The sequence below is a fragment of the Euprymna scolopes genome, chromosome 40 (assembly GCF_053919585.1).
Source record: "Euprymna scolopes isolate OS-2025 chromosome 40, ASM5391958v1, whole genome shotgun sequence".
NCBI classification, from domain to species: Eukaryota; Metazoa; Mollusca; class Cephalopoda; order Sepiida; family Sepiolidae; genus Euprymna; species Euprymna scolopes.
Genome location: NC_136521.1, coordinates 59,663,730 through 59,672,505, shown reverse-complemented (window position 1 = coordinate 59,672,505; position 8,776 = coordinate 59,663,730).

The window sequence follows — 8,776 nt, the reverse complement described above, 5'->3', positions numbered from 1 at the left end:
CTTCTTTCCTTGTGATGCAACATCTTTCCCCCACTTTGAAGTTCACGCGGTAAATCGTGGACGTCGAGGTTAGGGTAAGGGTTAAAATTGTCGAGCTTGTTACGTAATCTATGATATAAATCTCACCTGTCTGTTTGAATATTTGTATTATGAATTTATGTATCATGTATGCGTATATGTTTGTATGTCTTAGACAGAGGCGATAGATTTTCACGAGACCGGCATCATTTTGAAGCTCGCCCCTTCAGACGACAAATATCGAAAAATTGTCCAAATAAATTATTTTCTTCATCCACAACTGAGCCCTTTTCTACAGGAAGTGTTCGCTTTTTTCGCAGAATATTTCAGAAGTCATCGCCTTTTTTGATTTTGTAGCATTAATTTAGACCTACGTCACTTCTGTTTTGGCGATGGGCGCAGCAGCTAACACGTCACGTTTTTTTTTGTTTTTTTTATTTTCTTTTTTTTCCACTTTCTGTTCCTCTGTCGCGATACGGGTTCGAGTCTGCCTGCATATGATCACTTTTTATTTTATTTTTTTTTGCGCACTCAATTTTCGTGTTTTTTGTTTTTGTTTGTTTTTTTTTTTTTGTTTTTTTTTTTTGTTCAAACAACACCCTTACACACACCTCCACTTTCTTTTCCGCTTTCGCGTCACGGGTTCGAGCCTGCCTGCCAACTACATTTTTTGTTGTTGTTCAACACACACCTCCAAACACCCGGGCAACGCCGGGCATCATGGCTAGTAATATAAAATTCAGCATAATCACGATGACACACTTGTGTCGCAGATATTGACGGCGTGAAACTCTAAAAAAAAACAACCTCTGTCTGTGACGCGGATAAAAAAAAAGAATGCGCCATTTTATTCCTGGCCAAAGTGAATTGAGAATAATGGTTAATATGTAGAAAAATCTGAAAAAGAAAACGGAAAGAAAAACGAGAGGCGGCGAACTTTAAATTAAAATATATTGGGACAAAAATATTTTTTACTATGCAGTAAAATATTATAAAAATATGTGATTTATTCCAAAGATTAATATTTAGCATTTAAAACGGAATATTGACAAACCAGCAATTAAAGAAAACAAAGTTATCAATTTACAGTTCACCGCCTCTAAATATATTTATTTCGAATAACGTTTAAAGAAAATGTCGGAAAACTTACCAACAAAACCCGTTTATATATTAGAAAACGAGTTCTAAGCGTAATGCCTCCTACTTTTCTATTCCGAGGGGATTGCAGATTTGATTGTTATGATGACTAAACTTATGCATTTACTTATTTGTATCATAAATATCCTCGGATCTGTTTTCTGATGAAGCAACATCATACCCCACTTTTCAGTTTTCGAAGCAAATCGTGGACGTGGAGATTAGGAAGAATAAAAATTGGCGAGCTTATTACGTAATAACTTACGGAAAGGTTGAACCCAAGGTCAACTAGGACTTTGTTCTGTAAGTGTCTGACCATTGGCTTATTAGGAAGGGGGCGGCGGTGGAAACTCGAAGGTTGTTAGCTTACTAAACACTCAATAGAATGTGCGTGAATAAAAACGCGAGACAACCACAACTCTTCGCACAAGCCTGACGAATCTTAGCGGGGATGAAACGCGGAATATTCCGTGTAACTTAATTGCCATGTATATATATTTTTTTTAATTACTACCTAGCTCTACCTATGTATTGATCACTGTTGAAGTAAATACTTGAAGTTTACGCATACAATTATACTTTTGTATATTAACTTATGTGATTAAATGAATATATATATATATATATATATATATACTTGTGTATGCATCTGTGCGCAGATATTCCTGGTATCAATATATAAATATATATATATATATAAATATTTATATATATATGTATATATATATATGTATATATATATATATATATATATATATATATATATAATAATTATATTATTCAAAAAATATTTTATAGAACTAATTGCAAAGATAATAATACAGCTTAATTTTAAGATAGAACACCGGCGCGCCGATATAATATTGGAATATATATCAGGCGTGTCCGTCTTCGCCAGAGTTACGTATTTATCTTGAATGTAACCGAAAAGTCCAATTGTTTATAATGCACCATGATGGGAAAAGAAAAGAAACATTTAATCCGAAATGTCTTTATGGGAGGTTCCCATGTCTAGACAGATTTTTCGTAGTTAATCCATCTTTGCGGCCACGCCCAAATACTACTTCGGATTTTAATAAGAAAGAAACATATTTCGATAATTATTAAATGGTTCAGGCATTTGCTGTTCACGTCCCTCCTATAGAATTATATTGAATGTTTAGAACGATAAATGTGTCTCCCTAAAGAATACAACACTACAGTGTTATTTCAAAACTTTTATTGAAAATAATCAATTAAGGTTACTTGATTTTGTAGTAGAGCTGAGAAATATTCAATGTAGCTGCCTTCAGCCTCAATCAGCGTCTCGATAGTGGTCCAGAACAGGGAGCATGCCTTTTCTACACGCGCTGGCGAGAGCTCAACTAATACTCGGCCGATGGCGGTGATTAGGCTGGCTTTAGTTTTGTGTGTGTGTGGGGGGGTATGTTTGTGATGTTCTTGATGTATAACCAAACGTTTAGCGGGTTAAGGCCGGAAGAGTAGGTGGGTCAGTATGATAATGCTACACAGTCGTAGCACTCATTCTAAGCCAAACCTGGGTCCCTTTAGACTTGTGGGACGGCACCGCGTGCTGATGCCACACCCAATGTCTGCTAGCGGCCACCTGATTTCACCAAAGAGGGATCACCACACATCCAGGTACACGTTGGTGATGGCTTTCAAGCCGACTTAGAAGATGATAGGTGTCATGAGGTGGCTCTAATTTGAAACCACACCAAAGACCATAACCGTGGTCGACTGATCCATTGAGCTGTTCCCTCAAGCGTTGAACCGTTCGGATTTACATTCTGATGGTGCTGGCGATGGTCTTGTTGTCATGACTTCGATTGGTAGAGAGAGGAAAGAAGTTGTACAGCGACGCATTAGGTGTATCAGATTTTTGTAGTAATTTTTGACACCCCTAATACGAAACTGCGAATAAAATATAAAAAAAACTCGTAATTTTTCTTTTAAAAGTGGGTTGATTATTTTCTTTATGGATCATACTTTCAAAATAAACTATTAAAGTTGTATAAAAAGTAATAGAAATATTATTTTTTTATTGAAAAAAAAACAGTAATGAAATTAATCGAATTTTACGAGTTCAGTATTTTTAAATTTTTAAACTTTAAAAATGTATCAAAATTTTTCTATTGATTCTATTTTTACTATATTTTCAGGGTCAATGTGAAATTTCTAATAAACCGAATATAATATTTTAGAAAAACGTTTTATTTTAATTCACACACCCCCATTTGAAATGTCTATTAAAAAGTAAATAATTAATTTACTCACCAAAGTTTTATATATCACAAATTGAAGATAAAAGATCAATAAATAATATATTCAAATTTAATACAAAAAAGTAGTGTTTTTTAGAAATCCGAAGTTTAAAAGTAGTTTTTTTAGAAGTCCCAAGTTTAAAACCTTTTTTTAAATCACGTTTTTTTTTGTTGTTTTTTTTCATGACACCTGGGTCCTTGCTCCTTAAATTGAAAAAAAATAGAGTTTGAATTACATTTTTCGGGTAGTTATAACATTGGAAAGACAGGGAGTCGAATTATTCAATATTTTTCACAAAGTTTCTGACACATCCCCGATTTCGCTCTTGAACACTGTGGTACTTTCAGACATGATAGAAGACCCCTTTCGCTCTTGAGATTTGTTCGAAACTGACCAATGACCAAATGGTCTAGAAGAAAACCGGTTTTCCTCAAACAGAAATGGAATCACGTCGTCTCTTTTAGGGCGATAATATTATCGTTCCATTCTGTATATACTGATGTTCATCATTTCTAGTATATTTTTTGCCAACAGAATACATGACATCCTCCAATATTTTATCAAATATATTGATCGCCTGGTCCTGTCCAGAACCCACTGCGGTGCACAGGGAGAAAGATTTGCATGCCTCCCCACAGAAATTTAGTCCACAGCACATTGTAGTTTGCATTGCAATGTAGAGAACGTATTGTTGATTTTATAGACTAAATTTTACATAAATGCTTACTTTAAAGTTTAAAATGCAAAAGTCAAGTCCAATTCTTTTCTAAACAGAAACATTCATTTTGAACGTGCTTCTGCCTCATCAGTGAACTTTCTCCTGATTATATATGCCGGACCTTTCTGATTGTGTATAAAACGTTTCTAATGCCCTTGAATAAGGGAGTCAACCGTGGTAAAGATCTGACTGGTCTTCTTCAATCGTTTTTTTTTTAAATAATTAATTGCCGATATTCTTAGAGGCTGTCAGATACAAAACAATGTAAGAACACTCCCAGACACATAAAATACATTTCTGTGAAATTACGGAGTTTATATGAAATGAACTCACACACGTAAAGACACAAAAAGACACACACTCAGTGGTTTTTTATATAAAGATAGAGAACATTATTTTCTCAAGATGAGTTCTCACACAGAATATCATCAGAGATTACTCACTGACAACACCTGGTGCTCTTCCCTGGACTCTAGGTGACAGAACGTCTTCCCAGCTTTACAGTACTCTCCACTTTCATGGACAACCTTTACAAATGAATTTGCATATATATATATATATATATATATATATATATATATATATATATATATAATTTGCTTTTGCGATACGGTTTGAATGAATTCATTTATTTACGAAAGTGCATTTTTACATAAATGCGAATTGGGAATAATTTTCCCTTTAACCAATTTGGAACCACCACATGGGGAGCGGCATATATATTGTCTTTAAAATATGATAATCCACTGACACTTGTTTCGTCGTCTACGACTCATCAGAGTGGCTGAATCTAGCGAGATTCGAAATCGGGACCCCACGGTGAGGAGTCTTAACTATTTATCCACTGGTCTAGCCCGGCGACTGTTTTGATATATCGCGATTTACCTATATATTATTTGCTTTTGTTTTTACGATACGTTTTGAATGAAGTCATTTATTTACGAACGTGTATTTTTACCTAAATGCGACTTGGGAATAATTTTCCCTTTAACGCACACACGACTCCCTCCCCATGCACACACACACACACACACACACACACACACACATATATATATATATATATACATATATATATATATATATATATATATATATATATATATATAGTCATCCGCATACAGTACTGCTTCACTGTTTCCCAGGTCATCAGTGTAGATAGACAGGCAACTGCCTCAAGCCAGGATCGAAACCCGGCCGCGCAAATAACAGTCAAGTCTTCTCACCATTGCGCTATAAATATATAAAACATTATAAAGCATTATAAAACACTATAAACATTATAAAACAAATCAAGGTCACAGGCTAAAAAAAATAAAATGATATACTTAGAGACATGCTAAGAAGGACTACATCAGGCCAGTAGATATATTATTAAAACTAAAGTTTAAAATAATTTTTATAGTATGTTTAGATTTACAGTGTTTGATACGAAGTAATCAACACGATGACCATGTCATTTAAAAGGATAAGTAGTCGAAGAAGCTTCCATATATGGAATAAACAGCGTATTATTCATGCTTTGTTCTCTCTGACTGTGTAGTATGAGTTTATTCATATTGCATTATTTCATCATCCTTATTCTATGTCGCTTATGTCGCTTTGGTTAATATTTCAGATTATGTGGTTGGTGTTGGTCTTTTCCCCTCTGGTTATAATCGAAAACACTCATGAAAAAAAATGCGTGCGGTTATTCTTCCAGAAAATATGGCACCACGGCCTTATATCCCTTTCGACAATATCATGAAATTCGTTTTTAAAATAAATTACTTCAATTTATTATTGCCGTAAGCGGCTTTATGAGCGAGAAACTTTTCTTCTCACTTTTTTCGAAATAAATTTTAAATAACGTCCTCTTTTTGTTTCGTCTCTTTTGTATTTCCCCACTTTTTACTTATTTCTTACTTGAGTGCATTTGTAAAACTCCCCTCTTCTCACAATATATCTTACTCCTTCCATTATAATTTACCAGATATCTATCTATCTATCTATCTATCTATCTCTCTCTCTCTCTCTCTATATATATATATATATATATATATATATATATATATATATATATATATATAAGTGAAAGTGTCTGTCTGTGTATATTTCCCTACGCAATAACTCTGTCAATTTTTTAATCTACAGACTCGAAATTTGATATACAGGGTACTGAGATTTGGGAAAATGTTCATGATCGGTTTTCAACCATAAATTTGGCTATTAAGGGGCCAAAGTTCAACGATTTGACCTTTAAGAACCCTATCAAACTCCTTCGACAATAGTGGGTCTAAACACTTGGAATTTTAGATATAGATTCCATGTACATGGATCTAACATAATAACTTGATTTGAGCCCTAAACAATAAATGTTAAAGGGTCATAATAAGGGTCAAATTTTAAAAAAACTGACCGTTTTTGTTTTCTTTTCTTTTTGCTCAGCATACACCTCCAAACACCCGGGCAACGCCGGGCACCCATGCTAGTATATCTATAAAAGTGAACGTGTCTGTCTGTCTGTTTGTGTACATTTTCTTACACAATAATTCTCAGTCCACAGGCTCGAAATTCTATGTACAGGGTAATGAAATTTGGGAAAATGTTATTTATTAGTTTTCGACCAGAAAATTGTCTGTTAAGGGGTCATCGTTCCATGATTTGATCTTTGAGAATTCTCCTAACCTCCTCGGCCAATTTTCGGTCTAAGCCCTTTAAATTTTAGGTATAGGTTCCTTGGACATGGATCTAATTTAATAACTTGATTTGAGCCCAAAACAATAAATGTTAAGAGGTCATAATAGAGGTAAACATTTTCAAAAATTGATCTCTGCGGTTTCTACCAAATTACTCAGACAATTTCTGGTCTAAACATTTGAAATTTTACATAAAGGGTATTCAGAGATAAGGCAACTTTTTACTCGGAAAATTTGAGCTACCAATATAAATTTATGTATATTTGTATGTCTACCTAAAACTTTCGACAGCAGCGAGAGATTTTCACAAAATCAGTACCGCCTTGAAGCTCAACCCTTCAGACGAAAAATACTAAAGCAATTGGCTAAAAACATTAATTTCTTCACCCTAAGCTCGGCACTTTTCTACAGGAATGGGGTCGCTTTTTTCGCCGATATTTTCGATAGTGATCCCCGCTTTTCGATTGTCTAGCCTTAATCAAAACTTACGTCACTTCCGGTTTGACGGTGGCCGTAACAGCAAAGACGTCAGGGTGTTTTCCTGTTCTTTTCCTCCTTCGCGGTACGGGTTCGAGCCTGCATTCCTATACCACCTTTTTTCCGAGTATTTATTTACTTACAAGAATCGAAGTGTTTCCAAAAAAAAAAAAAAAAAAACATTATACCCGCATGCACACGTCTCAATTTCTCTAAATTGGCTTTATTTCACATTTTTAAATGGACTTTTATGTTACTTTTGATAGCTACGGTGTTTCTGTTTATAATAAATAAGAATATTGCATTAATAACAATATAACATATATGAGAATTTTACGACCGGGCAACGACAGGCGGTCTGCTGGTATATATATATATATATATATATATATATATATATATATATATATATATATATATATATATATATAATATATATATATGAGAAAAGAAGAATTGCGAAAATAAAAAGACAAGTGATTGACACATATATATATATATATATATATATATATATATATATATATATATATATATATATATGAATAAACAGAATACGAAAAGTATAAAAGCTAATAAATTTTCTTTATTCGTTTTCAATTGGTTACGTGCAGGAATACAAAATAATATTATGAAAGAAAATTAAAAAACTTTTTTTATAAGTACATAATTTCGACCGATCCTTCAGTCTTCATCGGTGTAGTGAAAGTATGAGCATGCACGGGGAAAAAGGGGAATGGAAAAAGAAGGACGGTAGAGGAGGAGGAGAAGAAGGAGGAGTAGAAGGAGGTATAGCCAATGAGAAGGTGGCACGTCAGTCTTAAATATATACATATATAAGTACGCACATACACATATGCACACAGTACATACACACATACAAATGAAAAATTAAAAATTAAACAGTAAATAAAAATTAGAAACGGGTCTTTAACTGTCCAATCATTTGAATTCTAACGATATTATTTATTCTAAGAGAGAATAAGATTTCAATGGATATAAGACGTTATGAGGAGAAACGCTATGATGCTCATTTGTAATTTAACGGCTATTTCATATATATATATATATATATATATATATATATATATATATATATATATATATATATATCCATGTACAGACACTTGTCTTTTTTATTTTCGCAATTCTTCTTTTTCTCATTATTTCATAATCTTCTTTTCTCTCTTTTCTCATACTTTTTTTTTTTTACGTATCTTCATTTATCTCTGAGCTTGAAACCTCCGTTTTTCTGTCCCTCATCTATATAATTATTGAATAGCGTGGGTGCTATTTATTTTTTGTGTCACGCTTACACCCGAGTGATTGTCGTTTAATTGTTATGGACATATATAATATAAATCTAACCCCTCTGTTTAAATGTATGTATGTATGTATGTATGTCTCGCAAAACATTTCGACCGAGGCGACGGTTTTCAGGAGAAAACATTTAAAGAGTGTGTGAAATTATTGACAGTGGTTT